Raw genomic sequence first — 23,051 nt, 5'->3', positions numbered from 1 at the left:
TTGAGTACTTGTACAGCTTTTTATTTCCTCCCAAAAAGTTTGAATTGGATCTAAGCGATCCAACCATATAACTAATAAAAATATAGTAAGTACTATCATCTAAGCAAAATGTTTGCATTAATTTATTCATTTCACATTTACTTTCCTTACAAATGCACTATCGGGAACAAATTTCGATTAAGTCTCTATATGTCCCAATCATTGACTGAATTTTGTCTTCGATTTAAGAAAAAAAGTTTTCTTCTTCAATTTTACAATTAATATATCGTTTTGAACGATATTAGACAGGTCGCTTAATGAGTCAACAAATTCTTTTTCTCTTCTTTTTTGTAGTTCATTTCGGTGTTTCTCAAATCGTTGTAATTGTCACTAACTTTGATAAAATGCTAATAATTTTGCAACATTAGTATATGTTTTCAAAGGGGAACACGTGCTTTGCCTGAAAGAACCTTTCACTTCTCTTATTCTCTTATTGTCGCGACATTTGCTCGAACATCCAGCTTTATTTTTCGTAGATCCTAAAACAGTACGCGCAAATCTTGTCCATCACTGGAGAATTTAGAGCCTATAATTTGACTTTCGTTATGCTTCTGTAAATATATTTTATCATTACTTTCTCTTTCTCTCCTTCCAAATTCTCTCCTTCAATATAATTCTGCGATATACAGGATGTTCCATGGTAGAAAATAACTTATGGACCAATTTATGTTACCTAATGTGAGGTTAGTTTCGCTATGAAAACAAAGTATTTTCGGAATTTTTCTATCGTCACTCGTAGTATGTTTGATACCATTACGTTTGATACCAAATACGGTTCAAAACATTTTTATTACATGGCCACAAATGGCAGAAAAGATACGAGACGTGTTACGCGGTACACCTCGTATATTTACACCTCGAAATCTCAACGAACGAAATGTAAACTAAAGATAGGAATAAAAAACAGACGCTTGTATTTAGATAACAGCTTTCTTTGTTGTAACAGAAGCGCCTTCACACGTAAAATTCTGTAAGGGTGGCGATCCCCATCTATACACTAAAGCTAGCAATTGGTTATTTTGTAATTACTTCTCTAATTGATAATAATAGATTGAAATTGTCAAAGTCAATTATTAAAAGTAATCATGGTAATCATAACCATTAATCAATCAATCGTCCTTGAATAAGTCAATGATCATGATTAATCTTGTAAGCGTTAATCCGTAATTTGTAATCGGTAAATGAATGATTAATTTGCTTTTCACTAGCATTAACGCTATACTTATTTATTATCGCTTCTTAGCATCACCTATTGTTAAGCGAGTAAACGGATGTAAATATTATCGTTGATATCTTCAATTAAAACAAAAAAGACATAGAGTCGTGATTTTTCTTCTATTGCATACCAGTTTACCAGTTGAAGTAGGGCCTCACACTGAAATAGTACACAGAATAGAGTGTGATTTATTTAGTCAGTATAATTCATCTTATTAATTAGCGCTTTTTGTGTAACTCACGCTATCATTGATTTACTGAATTTTATTGTTTCCTGATATATTTCTGACACAACAATGACAGAGTGCTATGGAGAATAATGTCACGAATTTGTCAATTCGACACATTCATAATCGAATAACATATCTTCATCAAACTTCCAAGAATATGAGAAATGAGACTTTCAACAATCATGGAAGGTAAATGTTTTTAATATTTGTCAGAGAAAAGTGAAATGAATTGTGGTAAAATCGTTGATTTATGTGTAATTTGTAAACCGAAGAATGTTTCAATAAATGGTTTTGGGAATTCATCGTCTAATTTTCTTACCCATTTTAAACGGAAACATGGGAAAGGAATACAGTAACAATACAAAGGGCATAAAACTTCCATAGAACGAGAACACTCAGAAACAAGGGCTTCACTATCGAAGTAATTTCAAAGGAAGCTTTCTAATACTGTGACGTAAGAACAATTTGAAAGTAACATTGTAAAATATTACTTTGTCCATTCAAGGATTCTTTTAGGATGCGTAGAAGATCCCTTCTTTTTCACCATATCCAATAATTTAAACATATCAAGTAGATTGCATATTTTAAGTCTCTTAGTTGATCACTTGAAATTGGACACATAAATAATGAAAAAAAAAAAAAAAAAGATAGAAAATGATATACGAAACGTGCAATTTTCATGCGCAGACGTTGATATATGGTCAAATAAAAAGAGAAATTTCTTCGGGATGACCGCACATTGGATAGGTCATAATCTAAAAAGAGAAAAAGAAAATATATATATATATAATCAAACAGAATTAAACAATCAACATCTCGGATATGTAGAGAAACATTCAAAGTGTACGAGACCTTGTGCTATGACTATGACTATGACAGATATATTACAGATAATACGTACTTTTTCGTGTCTTTTTTTCCTCAACGTGCAAAACTTAACGCGATAATACATCTTGAATGAATTTATTGCTAGGCATTTGCAGAAGCGAATAAATAGAAACCTTTAAACTTTTATGTGCAAGAAGTTGATAAAGCTGCAACAGCAGGTTTCTCATATTCGTGACTTAAACTCTTTAAACTTAATCTCCAAAACAGCAAAGACGCTTTGTCCGATAAGTTCTTCGATTTTTTTTTTTTTTTTGCTATACTTGCATCTAAGGCAAAGTTGAAAGTTTCTTGCAAATATTTCTTATGTAAAGAACGACAAGATTTAAACCTTCTGGATCGGTATTCATCGATGAGAAATTTTTTTTTATATAAGACGTCGTTGCCATCGGCAGCATCCGTGGGAAGATTATTCTTATACAACGATGGTATTGAAACGAGAGGCATATTTAAAAGCGAACTGTACTCCTATTCCCGCACCAGGATCGTAATTCAGTACTTGCTTACTATGTAAATTATGTATTCTTTCGCTGAATTATTCACTAGATGCAGATTTTCTAAAAACTGCACAGTACCATTATAATTACCATAATGTAAAATTTCTGAGTTAGTCATGATCATAGACGTAATCATTTCGTAATTAATGACTATTGTGTTAATTAATATATGTTTCCATTAATTAATTATGCTCATTGATCACATTTAATGATAATCAAGATTACCTGATTACTTGGTAATCGTAATCATTGATCACGAACGTGATTTTACGATAGCTGAAATCATCAATTAGATTAGATTTTGCTCAACTCTGTACTGGATATTGCATCTGTGGAATCTAACTCGTGTGATAGTATTAAGCCTTTAATATTAAATAATAGTCAAAGATTTGTACATACTTTAGGAATTAATACATAGATATTACTATTATAGTATTAATCTAAAACATTGCGCATTTGTTTCTTCATATTTCGAAAATAGCAGAACACCATTATGTTCAAATCCAATTGACCAATCACTTTAAATCCTTTTCTCACCAACTATCACAATTAATGGAAATAAGACCAGGAAATATCGGTGATTGGAGAATAAAGACCACCCTAATGTGGAATAATCTGTTAACAAACAATTTTTCAGCAAAAGCAGTTTATACAGAAAGATATCAAGTACACATGTAACATTTTTATACAACATTTTATATAACATTTTATAATATTTATAATTTATAAAATCGACTTCTTTTTAGCAGTAATATTGGGTTGATAACTAAGTGATTGTGGATTTTGTCAATACCACCTATTGACAAAATAGGCAAGGTGGTATTGACAAAATCCGAGATCACTTAGTTGCCAACCCAATAGTATAGGAGAATTGTTTACAGACAGATGGGATATATACGAAGATGATAGTCAATTTTGTGAAAACTGTTGCAACATCTGACTCGGAACTTTCCCTGTCATAAAGTTGCGAGTATCTTTTTTTTTTTTTATTTATTGAAATTTACAATCAATTCTCGCATTGAGAATTTTCAGTAATTTTTCTGGCGTGGCACAGTGACATGGCTAATTATTTATAGTAGTTAATACTTATTATAGATAAGTGTAATTTATAAGTAATTGTTATAAGTAGGTAAATATTACTTAATAGATAAATAAATATTATTTAGTATAGATATGTAATTAAATCTAGTGTTTAGGTCTAGCGGGTAGTGTCTCTTCAGCCTGCGGATCTGATCCGTCGTATCAAGTACTTCCGTGATTAGGGGGTTTCGGTGTTTGTTGACTCTTGTTCTATATCTGTCGGTATATATTTTGCTATTTCCTCTTTGACTGTGGGTATCTTGAGGTCGCGATGTATTGTTTCGTTGGTAACATACCAAGGTGCATCTATTAGAGATCTTAGCGTTTTCGATTGGAAACGTTGAAGTATTTCAATGTTAGAGTTACTTGCTGTTCCCCATAGTTGGATTCCGTAGGTCCAGACAGGTTTTATTACGGTCTTGTAGAGGGTAATTTTATTCTGTATGTTTATTTTGGAGTGTCTGCCCGTGAGCCAATAGAATTTTTTTAGTTTGTTCTTCAGTTGCTTCGTTTTGTCTGCGATGTGGTTTCGCCATGTTAGTCTCCTGTCCAGGGTCATGCCCAGGTATCTGACTGAGTTCTTGCTAGGAATTGATGTATTGTTGATGGTGACCTGGGGGCAGGTTTGTTTTCGGAGCGTGAAGGTTACATGTGAGGATTCTTTTTCATTAATTTGAAAGCCCCATTTATGAAACCACTTTTCCATAGAGTCGAGACATCGCTGGAGATTGGATGAGGCAATTACCGGGTCTGCGTGAGAAGTTAATAGCGCTGTGTCGTCAGCAAATGTCGCTATTGTTATCTCAGTTGATATAGGTAAATCGGCCGTGTAGATGGAGAACAGCAGGGGTCCAAGGACACTACCTTGGAGTATGCCAGATTCTATTGGGAATGTTGAGGAAGTGGCGTCTAAGCATTTAACCATGAATTGTCTATTGGTTAGGTAGGACTTTAGGATGGAGTAGTAGGTGTGTGGTAAGATTTTTTTGAGTTTGTATAGCAGCCCTTCATGCCATACTTTGTCGAATGCCTGTTGAATGTCTAGGAATACCGCTGAGCAATATTTTTTCTTTTCAAGGGTTTGACTTATCATATGGGTTATTCGATGGATTTGCTCTACTGTTGAATGTTGTTTCCGAAAGCCGAATTGATGATCTGGGAGTGTTTTCAGATCCTCTAGGAGTGGAAGGAGTCGATTCGCTAGCATCTTCTCGAATAGTTTAGACAGGGTCGGTAAAAGACTGATTGGGCGATAGGAGCTAGTTTCATATATCGGTTTTCCGGGTTTAGGGATGGGGGTAATCATTGAGATTTTCCAGGCCTTAGGAAAGTATTCTAGGCGAAGAATAGTGTTAAAAATCGAGGTGATGAGTGCAATCCCTTTAATGGGAAGTTCCTTGATTGCTTTATTGCCTATTAGGTCGTGCCCTGCTGCTTTCTTGGGATTTAGGCGACTGATTGATTCTATAATCTCTGCAGAAGTGAAGGGTTCGATAGGAGGAGACATTTGGAAGGGAGAGTGCAGGTATCCAGTAGTGTCCGCGGCAGCTTTTGAGGAATGGGGTTTAAATACATTAGACAAGTATTTGACAAACAGGTTAGCTTTTTCTATAGGGCTACGCGCCCATTCACCTTGCGGACGGCGGATTGCAGGGATTATTTGCGGGGAGCGCGTGAGTTTCCTGGAGGCCTTCCAAAGTGAGTAGTTGGAGTCAGCTGTGGGGAACAGATTGGCGAGATACTTCTGGAAACAGTCGTTTTTATAATTTTTTATAATTTTGGTTAACTTTCTAGTTGCGTTATTTAGTTTGCGTTTGTCATCCGGTGTTCTATGGGTCTGCCATACTCTTCTTAGTCTACGTTTTTCTGCTATCTTTTTTAGTATGTAATGGGGATATTCGTGTTTCCTGGTGGAAGTCTTAGTAGGTGTGGAGGAGCGGATAGCGTTTATTATGCTCATGTTTAAGTAATTCGTGGCTGCTTCGATATCTTCATTAGTTTTTAGTGCAGTTAGGGCTGAAGTTGAGTGGTTAAAGACTTCTCTAAAGAGCTGCCAGTTGGTGAGTTGGCTATGAATAAAGCCATTAGGTGTATTCTCGATAATTGTTGTACTGGCTGTTGCTATCACGGGGGAATGATCAGAAGAGAGATCAGCCGAGGAGTTGATTTGGACGTATCTTGGCGAGATATTTTTAGTTACGAAGAAGTCAAGTAGGTCGGGTATTTTGTTAGTGTCAGTGGGCCAGTATGTGGGTTCGTATGTGGTGAGGTAACTGAGATTGTTGATTATTATGCTGTTTAAGAGATTTTTGCCTCTTACTGTGACCAGTCTGCTGCCCCATTGGGTATGTTTGGCGTTACAGTCTCCTCCAGCTATGAATTTATTGCCCAGGGTGCTAAGGAAATTATCAAAGTCTTCTTTGGCGATGGAGTGTCTGGGAGGGCAGTATACTGCTGAAGTGGTGATTGTTCCCTGGCAGTCTTCTATTGTTACGTTTGTTGCTTGGAGGTAGTCTTCCTGAAATGATGGATGTTCGTAGTGCTTAATGCTGGATTTGATTATGATTCCGGTGCCGCCGTGGGCCTTTCCACTGGGTTGTGGGTATGGTAGAAATTATAACCATATATTTTTAGGTAGTTTTTGTCGGTGAAGTGGGTTTCAGATACGAGCATTATGTCGATTTGCTGCTGTTTAAGGAAGAGTTCTAGCTCAAATTTGTGTTAAGCTAGACCGTTGGCATTCCAGAGAGCTATGCGTCTTGTTTTTATTTTGCGTCGAGGCGTATTAGTTTATCCATGATGAGTGTTAATAGTGATAACAAATTATTTATTTGCCCAGATTGTTTTTCTATTAGCTTTTCAAGTCTAGAGACGTTGTCTGAGTTTTGTGAATTGGGGACACTACTTTAAGAATCGTCCCTGTGGCTATTCGGGTTATTTTGGATTCCTTGTACTGCTTGGGCATAGGAGGTTGAAGTAGTGGTGAATTTAGGAGGACTGGGTATTTGGTTGGTTATCTCTTTTGCTCTGAGTTTTGGGTACTTATTTGTGTACAGGGTTTTGTAGGCTGGGCAGCCTTTGTAGTTAGCAGGATGGTCACCTTGACAGTGGATGCACTTCGCTGGGGTTTCCGGTGATTTAGCGCACTGGTCAGTGGGGTGTGTACCTGTACATTTAACACAGCGGAAGGTATGGTTGCAGTATTTCTGCGTGTGACCGTACCTTTGGTACCTTTTACACTGCACTATCTCTTTTTTAACAAGCGGTGGTTCGAATTTTACTGTAGAATTCATTAACCGACTGAGTTTGTATATTTCCTTGTTATTCGACTTTTGTTTTAAGTCGATAAAAAATAGGGATAACGGGTCTTTCGAGACTCTATGCCTTATGTTACTGACGTTGATAACTTCGTGGCCGTGTTTTAATAGTTCGAATTTAAGTTCATCCACGTCCGCTGAGTGGTGGATGTTGCGTAGAACCACTCGGAAAGGTCTTTCTTGTTTGCGATGATAAGTATGAAAATTGGCGTTCATGGTCTTGAGCAGTTTGGTGAGCCTTTTGTATGCGTCAGGATTTGTCGGCAGGATTGTCACTTTGTTATTGTTAATTTTAAGAGATATTGAGATATTGATAAGAGATTTTGGAGATATCTCTCTCTATGGACTTAATCATCGTTTGTATGTCGATGACATCGTCAACAAATAGTGGTGGCGGAGGGGAATTTCTTTGGGTGTGTTGGTTTGTTGGCGGATCAGCGATTTCCATGGAGTCGTTTGCGGTTTCCAATATGGCGTACCTGTTGTAGGTGTTGATTGTTGGCTGTTCAAACTGGGTGGCGTTTGTGTTTGTTTTTGGTGCTTCTATTTTTCTTTTTTTTTTAATTTTTAGCGTCATTGGTACGGGGGGATCTGTTGCACTTTTGCCACGGAGGAGGTAGCGCGGAGCAATTATGGGTTTGCTCAAGAGGGCCTGGTCGTGATTCCTGGGCCATCATCGAACTAGTTAATTCAAATTGAATAACTAGTCGAGAGACTATGGGGCTAGTATTCGAGTAAAGGTTGGAAGTGTGGGATTTTTCCTCTATATGATAGGAAACACTTGGTTGTGTTCACTTTCGAGGAATGGGCGACACGTGTTGTTTTACGAACATCTCAGAGCACTAGACACACGTCTACACGCTTCGGCACTCAACAGCTAACTGTTGCGAGTATTTCACTCTTATAACTTATTTATAACGATATACACCTAAACATGAGATTTAATTGATATTCAACATTAAATTACAGGTATATATGTATAATACTTAAATAGTATAGAAAAACCACGTAAATTGTGGCATAATTTACAGCTGAAAATAAGACAAAAATTTTCTTCTAATGTTAAAACTACCAAGTCTGTCAAAATGACAGACTTTGGATTTGTTTTTTTTTTAAATTATTAAAAGCGTATATCTGCTTTTGGCAAAGTTTTTAATTTATAATATAAATATTTATAATAATACATAAAAATTTAGAAAGAGCGAATAAATTATTGGTAACTTTGATTTTATTTATCTGAAAAGTGTGTGAAAAGTTTCTTTCATTTCATAAGGAAATAATAGACGCACAACATTTTTTGTTTTATATTATTTTATTGAATTACGTTTTTTTAAATCATTTATTTACCTTTTTTTATTATAACCAAAGCACATGTTTCTTTGCTGCTTTTCCCAAAGTGGTATCGTACACAAACATGTCATTATCATGGAATAATTATAAAATTTTATCAAAAGTATATGTGGTAGTTTTATGGAAATTTCCTTCTTTCTACCTAATCATTAAGTGTTTTAAACCAACAACATTAATCGTTGACATAAAATTTTATAACATTAATTATTTTGTCTTACTTTTACTTATACGTTATGCGGCCACAATTTATTGAGAAATAATAAACGATAATCCTTGGAATATTGTTAAACACAGCGTGTACATCAATTGTAAATAATTTACCAGTTAACACGAACGTAACCAGCAAATGACAAAGGTTTAGCATTAAATGCAGTCTCGAGATGTCAATATGAAGCTGAGACGAACATTGCATAGTATCGAAAGAACTTGAGAAAGATCTTGCACGGATTGAATTTCCTCGTCTTTTCTGAAGTTGGAGGTAAGGTCAGAAACCGGGGATTCCATGGAGATCGGGGTCGAGGAGGGACCAAGTTGATTCTTAAATCATCGAACAAGAGCCGTACTCCTCGCTCTCGAACAACAAGCTACCTCGAGATTCCAGTCTCTCTTTCCCTTTTTAGCTGCTCTTTCATTACTCCATCCCACTCGTTGTCGACCAGCTGTATATATATACTGTTGACAGAAGCCAGAAATAGCCCTGAACGACTTGGTCCAACCAGGAGGTTCTTCTTCAACTACAGACTAATAGGTATGCAATGAAATATTTCAAAGGAATGCGCAGTAATTTAACACATTGCTAGACTGCGGATTTTTATGCAAATTCATACTTTCGGAAATATAGGCAAAAAGGTAGAAAAACATGCTTTGCCTGCCAAATGTTATAAAAAGCGCTTTACTTTGGATAATTTATATATTTTATTTTATGTTACAAGCGTTCTATGCAATTTTCCACGTTCAAATTTCCTATAAATACGTGAAAATCAGCAGTGTGTTTATTACTTATCGAATTATAGCTTATAATCATATTAAAAAGTGTAAAGAAAAATTTTTCAACTAAAGCATAATATATGTAATACAACGCATGGCGAGTACAAAACGAATTACACATAAGAAGTATGCGAGAAGGCTCACAGCTGGGCTTTATGAGGGTGCGACCGCCGGTCACTGGCGGAAAAAGCAAACACAATTTTTCAACAAAAATTAATCTCGCTTAATCATCTTCTTCGCATACTCATTCATCCACGAAATAATTCCTTAGAAATTCTGCTGGTAAATCAGCTGAAATTTGGAATCGACCACATGCAAAGTATCGCAAGATCGTCGTTGGCTATTATTCTTACGTAACAACGATCCGGTGGTGCTTCAGATTTGCTCGATTTCAAATTTCAATTGATTTTTCAGCAGAATTTCTGAAGAATTATTATGTCGACAATGAATGATTATTCTGTATTATTCTGTAGCTGGATAGGAATTTGGAGAAGATGAAAATTAAGCGTAACGCATGCGTAAACTTAGCCACTGTCACTTTTTCATCCTTGCACTCGTTCTTTTCAACTTCCTCATCGCATTTCGGATAAATCCTAGTAACATCTGTGGTCCCTTGAGAGGCGCTCTTAACGCCGGATATATTCGGCATCCACATACAATGCGATAAAATTGTTCTTTGTGACTGCAAGTGCGGATTACATTTAAGACTTTATTATTTATACGGGGGCAGTTCTACTATTGAGCCCGAACATAAAGACTGTGGTAAATCAGGAAGTATAATGTCTCTCCTAGAACCACATTTAGGTAGAGGCCACACCCTTTACGTCGACAATTGGTACACGAACCTCGCATTATTTGATATATCACATAAAAATTCTACAAATGCGTGTGGCACCGTAAAAAAGTGGCAAAAAGGAATGCCAAAAGTGAGCGAAAAATTAGAAAAAGGAGCAGTGTGCTTTCGTACGTGTGCAAATATGTTAGCCATAAAATCCACGATAAAAAAGAGGTTTTCATGATTTCAACGATACATACAGAGAAATTTGTGGATGTAGCAAAACACTGTAGTACACAAGAAATTTTGCAGAAACTATCTTGTGTACTAATATGTAATCTTGTGTATAACTTGTATAATAAATTGATGAGTGCTGTAAACAGGACCGACATGGTCATCAGCACTATAAATTCCACCCGCGAAACAACAGAATGGTACAAAAAATACTTGTTCCATATTATTGATATGTGTTTATGGAATTGATATTGCCTATACAAATTGAAAACCAACAAAACAATATCAATTTTAAAATTTCAACTGAAATTAATAGATCAAATTTTAAAGAAATGTCAGAAAGAAACAAGCCGTCATTCTATTACACCTGAAAATAATCACTCATCAAGACTCAACGGAAGACATTTTCCTTCACTTTACGAAGCTACAGGAAAAAATAGATTACGAAGGTGTGTGCGAAAAACGATCGAGAATCTCGTTATCAATATCAAGAATGTGATGTTGGGTTGTGCGTGTTTCCATGTTTCAAAATTTAAATATTAAATTATTAATCAATATATATTATCCTTTCACTATTTTCAATCGTTACTCAGACCCTTTATACCCATTAAATAAATTTATATCTTTTATGTAGAAATGATGAGTATATTGTTTTAAAGAAAAGTCCCTTTTCTTCCGAGATAAACTGTCCACGCGTAATGTGTACACTTCCGGCGCGGGGTGCAGTTCAATGGCGGACCGAACCGCCGTAACGAAAGGGTTAATCGTGCAGGAATTTTTCATTCGCAAGGAGTTCGAAAAATGATCGTTCATCCTCCTTTATAATAAAACATTCGGGAAAATTTTTTGATCTGCGGACTATCTAGTTTGTACGATACAGATCAGATAAGAAAGTTTCTTCTAAACACGTAAAGAGGTTATCGTCTCTAGCTTAAACAGCAATATTTAAGTAATTTTTACGAAAACTAGTTCATCGTTGCTTAAAATAACTGCGTATCAACCGTTTCATTGATTATCAAACGCAGTATCAACACGGTTATTATAGCCGCCACGCAATTGATACCAATTACCGAGCGTCGACTTTGGACAGCGCTAATAGGCTTATTATGTGGATGCTAACTATAGTCGATATTTGTATCTGCAGATCCTCGTATGAATATCGATTATAGTCGGCATTAGGAATGAAAAGGTTAAATACCTGAAAGAGAAGATTTCGCGTCCTCGCTTTCGTTACGCTTTTAGCGTATTGTGTTCTTGGAAGTAGAATGGGACGTACGCCGAAGTGATCGTGTGGACAACCCCTGTGAAATATTTCAGGGAATGCGCGATCTCACGCGGGAGCCGTTAGGTTGGTCGTCGTATGGAAACTCCGCGTTTTATGACAGTATCTGAGTGCTGGCACATAGATGAGCGAAGCTCTAAAATTCTATTTCTTGAATGTAACGATTGTTCTTGATCGTGGCATAAAATAGCATAATGGCATTCTCCGAGGTTCGTGTTATAACCAGAAATTCAAAATAACAGTTGTATTAAACATTTTTTTGAAGAAAGTCAATGACTAAAACTTCGTTTTTACTTAAATGGAAGCCGATTATCAATAAGTATCAGAGAAATTTCTGAAAAAATGAAATAATTAAAAAATGTTAATTTTTTATTATTATCAACACGAATAATCGTTATCAAAGATCCAAATTTTTTTGACTACTAGTAACCGTTACCAATTTTTTTTTAGGTACCAATAACCACTACCAATGGGCCGAATCTTATTTTGGTTACTGTTAACTGATATCGACGCGAAAAAATTTTTCTGGCCACTTCCGATCAGTGTCTATTGTTATTAACATTACTGATAATTAGTATATTAATAGAAATGTTAATAAAAATATCGTATTATAATATCTTTTATCCTACACTTTGTTTTATGTATTCTCATGCTGTTTCTTCTTGTTGATTAGTAAGATATTTATAAGTTTTGTAATTTATTCTTTATATTGTTAGTGAATATGTATTAATCGCCAGTAACGTTAATAAGAAGAGACAATAGTCGAATGTAGGCAGAAAATATTTTTGTCGTCGATAATGGTTATCGCAATCAAAATAAAATTCGGGTCGTCGATAAAGGTTACTGATAATCAAAAACATTTCGATCATTTAAATTGGTTACTGATAACCAGAATTAGAATTCCGTCATTGATAATGGTCATTTGTAATCAAAATTTTCTTAATTAAAAGTATTAACTCTTATAAAGTAACAGTAATGTTTTCTGGTTATAACACTTAACACAAATATTTCAAATTTATTATAGATATCTAATAACCAATTATTTAAATATTCTCAAATAATTCTAAATAAAACTAAATTTAGTAAGTTGTATTTTTTTGTGAGTCGTTGTTTTAATCATCAGCACGTTAACAGTAATTTGTATTTTATCAAAGATTAATATTAATTTTGTCATTTCTCTTTCACGCACAGGATGTTATTCTACTTAAATGTTATCCACATTGTAAATGTACCGATTAAATGGATCGTTTATTTTGGAAGTGGTGAAAGTCCATTTCCTATAATCTGTCCAAACAGTCAAGGCACCAATAATGAAAAACAAATTGTACAATTTATAATCTTGAAAATGGTGCAAGTACATTCCTGACCCTGAAGAAAGATATTACTCTAGTTAATAAATATACAATGAATTAATAATTATATTATAATAACTACTTAATACTCTAGTTAATAACTATATAACTGTATAATGAATTTATATCTACTTCAACATATAGAGACGCGAACAAACCAAATAAATCTTATCAGGATTTTTCAATCGATGGCAACGCAAACGCTTCGATATCTAGAAACAAAGGGTCATGGACTTACACCACTTTCAAGGAAAACGTCTCATTAATTACTAAATAGATTTATTACTTAGCATATCGCAGAATAAAATCGTTTTATCGTTATGAGACAATATTTATAAAATAAATGACAATTAGGATATAGTAAATCGCATTATGCAATGTAGTCAGTAGAACGTTTTAGCAAACGAGATACTTGAGGTATGTTAATAAAGTGTTTCAATAAAAAAAACTGTAAAGATATTTTTGTCATTTGACCTACTCTGCTAGTATCGCACTGTTCTTTTAATCGAACAGAAGTTTGCAGCCACTGACGATGTTTGTTTTAAAAACGTTTCAAAATTACTCGATTACGTAACAAAATAAAATCTTTCATCCTCATACACGTAAATAATTTACATTCGTGTTAAACTATTGTTCAAGAAATAAAAATAGCGTGACTTTAATTATAATTTAACTATAATGGTGCTTTTATTTTAACAATAGAAACAATCTTTCGGTTTTTTCTCTTAGTGTTCCACGTTAATTGTGTCACAAGTTCTTTAAAAAATTATTAACACATCTCCTCTTTTTTGTAAGGATTACTTTTATCAAATACTGTACTTGAGAGCTGTGCGTCGAAGTAGGGAGAAAACAAGAAAATGAAATAGAAAGGAGGGAAAAGAGAAAGAGTGTGAAATATGCACTCAAGTTAGTCAGAGCAAGTAAATGTCTATGTAAGATAAACAAAAAAATAGTATTACTTATAATACTAATATACAATTCTTACTAATAGATGAGCAAAAAATTTAATGTTATTATTTTGTTTACCATTTTCAGTACGTTAAAAACGCTTAATATAATTTAAATTTTATAACAATGATTACAATGCAATGGTAACAGCGTTACATGATTATGATTTATATATAATAATTATCATTTATGATAATAATAATCTAATGCTTTTACGCTGTCCTACATATTTGCGTACTTCATCTTTTGAAGTGTTCCAAGAATCACGTAGTTACTTAATTATTTAATTTAATCAATATAAAATTTGCTAAAGGTCTGTTATTAATTCAATTTTGTTTCATTAATTATCATTCTAGGTACACTTTTTGAGGAACAAGCACTTCAGATTTTAAAGCGATCACTCACACTTGATGTTCCAAGCACGGAAAGAATTCATAGACGTGACTTTGTTAGCTTTTTTACGTAACTTTAACGAAAGTCTAAGAGGTAAGGCTCATGCATGCAACGAATCAGATTTGAAAATGTCAAAAGGCTGTAGTCACGCGTGAAGAAATTGTCATGGAAGTCGTAACCGCGACTTCACCGTGAATTCTCTTACACAAGACTTTCGCTCGTAGTGAGGCATGCACGCGTGAGCGTTGTCACGAAGGCGGAGAAGCGTGCCCACGCGTTTCGCTTCGAAAACCCAACTGCACTCGACAGTTATTTATTCATCCTTATATTACACGCCAGCGCAAGGATCTCCCGAATCCCACGAGACTCTGAATCCACATAAATGCTCATTAGCAACGTGATGGAAGTATGCCGTATTACGCGCCTCCAATCTACAAGATAACTTTCTTCGAAACTTTTCTGATATTTTTCACCTGTATTACACTATCGCGTATTGCTCCGTTTATCTGTAATTGACAAAGTCTGTATTTGATATTTTAATACCATACAGTGTTACCAACCACGTTAAAAAGGTGAAACTTGGATAATTATTTAGAATACTGAACACCTTACCAACATTACTGAGTCTGGAATAAATTGTCAACATCAGTATATGTATTGAGTAATTTTTCTCTATGCATGCAACCGTCGCTCGATCTTAATTCTCGAGTTACACACGAACATATTATTAATAATTTTTTTACCTTAATACCTTGTATTGTTATTTAATACAAAGCAACGTAGGTTTAGATTAGATTTGGGTTCGGTAATAAAGAAAAAAGTAATTTCACTTTAAACTTTCTTATATGAAATGCGGCCGAACAAAATAAACAAACAGGCACAAACTGATTCCTTATGAGAAAACAAGAAGAAGATGTAAGTTACTTATTAGTTTTCGAGAAAATCGAATTTGAAAATTTATCAGGTATTCTTGAACATAAGTCGAAAATGTAAAATAACATTTTTTCATAAGTCGCTTTGTTTTCGAGAAAAATAAATTTGAAGATTTATCATAACTTTATTCCACATTTTTCAGTTATTTTCGCACGTAGAATAATCTCCTTCTGACTATTCACTCGTGCCTAGTCGGTAACTAGCCAAATTCACATATAAAAAGCAAATTTCGAAAGTCGACTTTCCGGAAAACTAAGCCGCGGACGAAAAAATTGTATTCTACATTTTCTTTTTATTTTTTCAATCTTCTTTTTAATGTTTAAGCAAGCACCTTCTTCTCGCTTGTGTATATTACTCAGCCGTATCCTGTACATTATTGCGTTCGAGTCAGAAGTTGGAAATATTTCTGGCATCATATCGTAAAATGCCATTATATGGCACCGATATATCAACTTTCTTATGTGTCCAGCATAACGACAAATGCAAATTTCATAACGAGAAATATTTGCTATTGTATCTTGTTACACACTTTTGCAATATTTTGAGTATGTGACCGAGTTTTTTGGTTGTAAAATTCATCCTATGATTTTCTGTTATCTAATTTTACACAAATTAGAGGTGATTTGTGTAAGGTTTGATGGTCAGATTGATAACGTAAATCAAACCTATTCTGGATCTAACGCAAATTCAAGATAATTTATATCTGTTCCAAATATTAGAATACGATATATAGTAACAAAAGTACTTTTACATATATCTCGAAAACTATGGGTATAGAGAAATATTATTCGATATGTTGACCTTGATAGCACACTTTAAGCTCATCAAAATTGACAAAATGTCCCCTATTCTAAGTAAATAATTACCATTTGCTTTATCATACGACAGACTTGAATAAATTTTATTACAAATACAGATAGAGAACAATAGTTTGAAACAGTGTCTCATTTCAATTATTTTACTACTTTACTTCAAGGATAACATAGGAACACATATATTTGAAATATAAACAATATTTTGTCAAATTATTTCGTAACGTAACAGCATTCTCAAACTTACCTTAATTTGAATTATTTCGGATAATACATGTCGGATCTTGCGCACGTGAAACACTATGAAGACGTAAATGACGATTGATACGGCAGCATTAGAAATTGTTTGAGATATTTTTCGAGGAAACATTTATTCGTGTACAGAATATCAAATGAAATAAAAAATTATTTCAGTTTGTAAATAATGATAGATAATGATATAATCCGAAGAATAACCTTAAACTTGCTTATTCAAATAAATTAAATAGTAGTCCACACTGACAGACATTTATCTGTAGATAGTTTACATGTATTGTCCGGAGACAGTCGATGCCACCAGGCAACGTGCAATAGGTACACATGTAACAAAATGTATATGGCGCATTTTCCGTGGAGAACATTTACGGATTGACACATGTTTTCGCACAATTGTCTGCCAGTGTAGACTAGGCGTAACATATAGTTATTTGCACGCAACATCACATAATAAAAGATGATATAACATGTAAAAAATCATTTTTCAAGTATTTTATTAAATAATGCTTAATTTCAGTATTATATAATTTAGATATTATTAGTATTTAATTACATAGTATAAAAGATTATAATTGAAGCAATACTATTAATATAATTACAAATATATTAGCAATATATTAGTATTATAATACTAACACTAGTAATAATAGATTAATCTTAACATCAGGTTACAGAATAATGCTAAACAATGTTTACGCGCATGAATACAAAATTATAAGAAAGATAAGAAATAACAATAGAGCAGTTTTTTGTTTGATAAAACGTAGGAAATAAAAAATAATAAACATAGGATTGACATATGTATACGAATAACTGAATTTACTACATTCTGAATGTACCATTAATTCTTTAGGTACATTAATTACTGACAGACTAGATACTGATTGGAATCTGTTACATATATATTATGTAATAATCGAAGATATTCGAAATAATACCGCTTAATTCAAAAAGATAATAGTAACTGTTTGGTGATCAGCTGCAGGATTATCTTTATGACCTGTACATTATGTACACAACAGTGTAAACGGAACATATTGCAAACGTATAGTTATAACTCATACATGATTAACAAGCAAAAAGATTATGAAAAGAGGAAGGATAACCTACTCGTAGACCTATGAAATACTTAAACGCATCTTAACGATGGAGTCGCTAAATTTTGCAAATAGCATAACATATGCAATACATAGAGTTGTTACAGAAGATAATTCCATTATTTTTATTATAGCGTTTATATACTAATTAAATAGATTTAAGTGTATTAAATTTCATATCATTTAGTAGTACTTTCATATGACTACAAAAATTTCAGATTATGAAAGTGAAATATATGATTGGCTAAAAAATGCTTCGCTGGAAAATAAGGGTATGTAGGAATACTTTTAGTAGCTACTATACACATACGTACTTAATCTTGAATTATATCTCTCGCAGGTTTTCCTTTCTCTTTCGTACTATTGTCTAAAAAATTCTGATGAATTCATGAATTATTTATTTCTCTATTTATCGTAGGCTTACTTATTTACTGCGTTCACTTTTTAATACAACACAATTTAAATAACTTAAAACTTTAAAGAGTGACATCTAATTAATAACCGAATAAATCTATTTCGCAATTTAAAGTGAAACTGAGGTCATTGATTTTTTAACTGGATACTTTTATTATATTTTATCGATCCAAATAGATTGTTAACAATTTTCAATTTTCCTTGAACTCATCATCAAGGTCCATTTAAAATACGCCAAGAAAATACTATCAAATTGCCTGACAGAGACATTTGTTATGTGCCTAGTTATGCAAGAGGTCAAGTAGTATTTATGTATACGTAAGAATTCGCCTTGGCGCCATTCAATTGGCATACGCTCAAAATGCCAAAATCCTGAAAATTAGTGTAAAAAGTTGTAATACTAATATCGAGAAAATATATTTCAAAATTTAAATTAGAAACACTTAAGTTTGTCATTCTGATTGCTTTTTCATGGTTATTCTTATTCTGTGCAGAAGCTGCATAATTTATCTTACAAAAAGAATTTCAATTAAGTAACGCATACTAAGTAGAAAATACCCAAGTAAAATACATACAATAAATGTGTACGATGAAAAGCCACATGCAAGAATATTTTCAATAATTCCTAGCAATAATTAAATTATAATCAACAGTAGACAAGGAGTAATTAAAGCGTAAGAAAACAAGTACTGACTTAGACTCTATAATTAACAAAGAGCATTAAACACATTTAATTGTAAGTTAAGTTGTCAATAAAAATTTTCATTCTAAATCTTTCGAGTTTCTGTACCATTTTCAATCTCTGTTAAAACTTACTGTAATATATATTTTATTGATCTTGAAGTTTGAAGCGAGAACTGAAAATTTGATCCGAATAATCACTACTTTTTGTATTATTTCCAATTATTTAATTACTTATTCTAGCTTATTCGCATAATTCGCTTTTTATTCAATCAAATGAAATTCAATACAAATGCACCATTTTCGATATCGTATCTGTCAAAAAAGTTCAAACAATATATTGCATGTAAGTTTCATCAAATTCAATTCTTGTACACAATCTATCAAAAACTTTCCTTTTAGTTACATTAAGTGAGTTCTAAATCGGATGTAGACGATTGTAAAATTGCTTTATTTACGTCAGTAAATAGCCAAAATGATGCACATTAACTTTAAAAATTGATTTGTGACACGAACTAAATTGTATTATATCACGTATACAATGACGTATTACAATATGTCATCAAATTTTAATTGTGTAACATAAAATTAATACATTGATATTGCATCATATAATATACAATCAAGTGAATATCTGTACACAAAACAGACTACATTAATTTACTTGTGTTGGTCATATTATCTACAATACAGGGGTTTTCAATGTTTTGCAATTGACAGTGAAATATAGTAAATGGACCAGACATAATTTTAGACATCTTAAACCGAGCCAGAAATTTAATTAACTGCATGCGGGAGATGTATTGCAAGGACTAGGCTTGTCAAATTTCTCTGTTTTACTTAATAGTTAAATCATGGAGATCACAAAGAATTCTTTATATTAATTCTTAAGCGAACTTGTCATAAAAATAAAACAAAAATCAAATTTATCCAGATTTCATATGCGGCGTAAAACAATTCTTGTTAGAAAAGGGAATAATTCGATTAAAAATGATATCTTATAATTTTACAACCATCTGGTTACCGTGTTATTTATTATGACAAAATTTTTAAATTAATAGCAATTATATCTTCGAAGTAATTATTAAATAGCAGTAAATTAAATTCCTATTTCATAAAAAACTTTATTGCAATAAATAAAATAAATAAATAAAAGTTACAACTTTTAACAGATAATGTTCGGATTATCTTTTGTTCATTTCGCTAAATATTTTAGTATTTTAATTAATTTCATATCTAGATAACTAGAAAATATAAATTTCTTATTACAAAGCACGAATATATTTCGACATAAATTTACTTATCATTGACTGTCACGTATACTAGAAATTAAAACATGGATTCTTACGATCTCCAGAAAGATTATAATGTTTTTTATGGGTGAGAAGTGGTGAAATTGCTATGGCTATTTTTACTAGTATTAATTTTTTTTTTATAGATAATTTTATCACAGATATTTTCAGAATTTACTCGCATCCGTACGACTACATTTAATATTTGATTAGAGGTAGTAATGCTAATTTTTGATCAATAAACGCAACAGATTTAAGAATTTTCGCGTCATATGTGTACCTACTTAAAAGAGTTAATCAGAGATTATTATACAGACTGTCACGTATACAGCTTATTACAGTTATATATTATTAAAGAAGCTGTTTCAATTTTAAATTGTTTGAATAGTTTCCTTACACACCTAATAAAACAAAACGATTTCATCTTCTCTCTAAGACCAACCGTATAGCCGGAAGAAAGTAAGAAAGGAATATGGCGACACCTCCGCCGAGTCAAGTGTCATTCATCGATTGTCGATCGCAGCGATCGATGGCGCAAAAATTCAAAACGCTCGATGAGCGAGTGCATGGTACAATCATTCTCAACAGGAGTGATAACTTATACTGTAGAGACAACAGGAGAAAAGTGAGAGAATGAAAGGCAAGTAAGTTCGTGGAAGCAAACGTGACCACGACTGTAATTGTTGGTACAATGCGTAGGAGGGCGTACGATACCTTAATCGGAAGCTCATGCCTGAAGAATTACAACGGTGGTGGTCTGTATTGCCGCAAAATCATAGTTTTCAAGATATTAACAAAAATATACTAATACTATATACGACTAAGTACACAGACGCAACCGACGCGATAGCTGCTTCACTCGCCGCTCCACGACCTATTTGTAGCATATAGTATCGGATTAGGTTTGGATTATTCTTCGTGAAGTGATCGGTTACGCAGAGATGAGTTGATTGTTAGTGTAAAGTGACTGGCGAGCATCGAACGAAGCGGCTATCGCGTCGGTTGCATCTGTGTGCGCGGTACATATACACATGTGTGTATAAATATATACAGAAAGCAACGTAGTAAACCAACATATTTTTGTTAATATCTCGAAAACTATGACTCTTCGGCAATTCGGAACAACATCGTTGTAATCCCTCCAGGCATAAGATTTCGAACTAGGCATCACACGCCCTCGGTGAAATCGTAACTGGCGCGAGAAACTGATGAAGCAGACGAAAGGGACTATAGCAAGAGTGCGGCGTGTTTCGTCACCGATGGTCTGTTTGAGTCGTGCGGTTAGTTGGAGGTTGGAGGCCGAGTGGAGTCGAGTGGAGTGGAACGTAAGCGGAACGCCACAGAAATAGTACAGACTGCGTCGACCGTCGTTCGACGTGCTATTACGCAAGCGGTCGCTCGGTCTGAGCTTGGTTCAGGTGTATGCGGGGATTCCTCGTGGCGCCGCTCGTCTGGCGCACTATTCGCCACACACACGCGTGAATCGGGCATGTTCGTGAACTAGCCGATGACAGACGCGAGTTCTGGCACACTCGAGAAACCTCCTACGGCATCCGGAGAATTCGTCGAGTACGACTCGACCAAGGTAATTGATCGATTTATAATGGGCCGTGCCGGAACTGTATTGGAGAAACGTGGACAGCCAACGATTATCTGATTTGAAGGAAATTAATACCTCTTCACCTGTTCGTGTGCCATTCGAATCACGTCGCTCCGTTTATAACATTGAATCATCGTATTCAATGAATGAAAACTTGCTATTTCTTTTTCCTTACGGTTGCACTTCTATCAAGACACACTTCTTTACTTCTCATGACGCATGATGCATTTGAAATTCAATTAATGACTATTTAGAGGGAACAGAGGAACTTTTAAATGTTTATTTTTCTTTCCTTCCTTCTTACGGATAGAAATATTATTAGTGGCCATCGGTAAGTTATCAAAGTATCAATGAGATAAAATAGAATGTAACACGATAAATTTACGGAAAAGCACGGTGATAAATTATAAATAATACTGAATAAATAATACTTTGATAATACTAATAATAATACTAATAATAATACTAATATAAATAATACTAATAATAAATAAATAATACTTTGCTCTAAAAACTTATTCCAAAGAATTGTTCCTATTGTACAAAAATAACTTTTCTCTCGGAACAAATATTAAACAAATTTTAGTAACAGACATACTCCTAAGTTTAGGGAAACTCGTAATACCTTCTATATTCCACCACGTTATTAAATCATAAACGAGTTTTCAGACATAAAACAAGTCTCATCAATATGGATATACTATGAATTTTGTATTTTCAATTAAATTTAGCTTAATAGTATTACCGATACATTGAAATGTCAGTAAAATTTTAATGTTGTTGATACTTATGAAAAAATTATCGATTCGAAGAGTCGTTTCAAAATATACGATTTCTTCAGAACTGTCCAATGGACATTCGTCCAAATGCTCGATAAATCAGTCTCAAAATAATATTGTTTAAAAATTTGTCGATTATTGGTAAATTAGAGAATTATAATAAATATATATACCTACACAATATCTCAGTTTTTTCTCACCAATCGATGCTAGCATGTTTTACGGATAAAAGTACAAGACTAACGTTATACAATATAAATATAAGCACACAAACGTTTCGTTAAAAAAGTACGACAAAAATACAAAAAAGCAACTGACGGATGTTTCGTTCGAAGTTTTAAAGCGATAGTTTAGGAAAGATTGACTTCAATAATGGAAAAGCCTAGAAGGATCGGTTCTTTGTGCCTGAGATCACCAAGTACTATGCTATTGGACGTTTAATGTTTAACTGTATGAGACTTTAAAAAAAAATATTTTATAAATAAATATTAACACGCGGAGAAATAAATATGAAGAAATGAAGAAAAATCAGCAAGAAACTTTCATTAACGACACCAACGTATACACTGCTAATTTGTTTTCCACGCTGTTTCGAACGGAGAAC

At 33.5% G+C, this 23,051-nt stretch overlaps 1 protein-coding gene across 1 annotated transcript in view; it reads left to right on the top strand.

Moving 5' to 3' along the window:
- The first annotated feature begins 4,471 nt into the window (after positions 1-4,471).
- LOC138185708 (uncharacterized) overlaps positions 4,472-23,051 on the top strand; it is a 43,098-nt gene continuing 24,518 nt past the window's right edge. The window contains exon 1 of the mRNA XM_069124869.1: positions 4,472-4,482. The gene's annotated coding sequence lies outside the window, so the exon portion shown is untranslated. The remainder of the gene's footprint in view (positions 4,483-23,051) is intronic.

Source organism: Bombus flavifrons, chromosome 12 (genome assembly GCF_040668555.2).
Source record: "Bombus flavifrons isolate JBK064 chromosome 12, iyBomFlav1_principal, whole genome shotgun sequence".
NCBI lineage: Eukaryota > Metazoa > Arthropoda > Insecta > Hymenoptera > Apidae > Bombus > Bombus flavifrons.
Note: the sequence above shows the minus strand (reverse complement) of the source record. Positions and strands in the feature narration are given on the sequence as shown.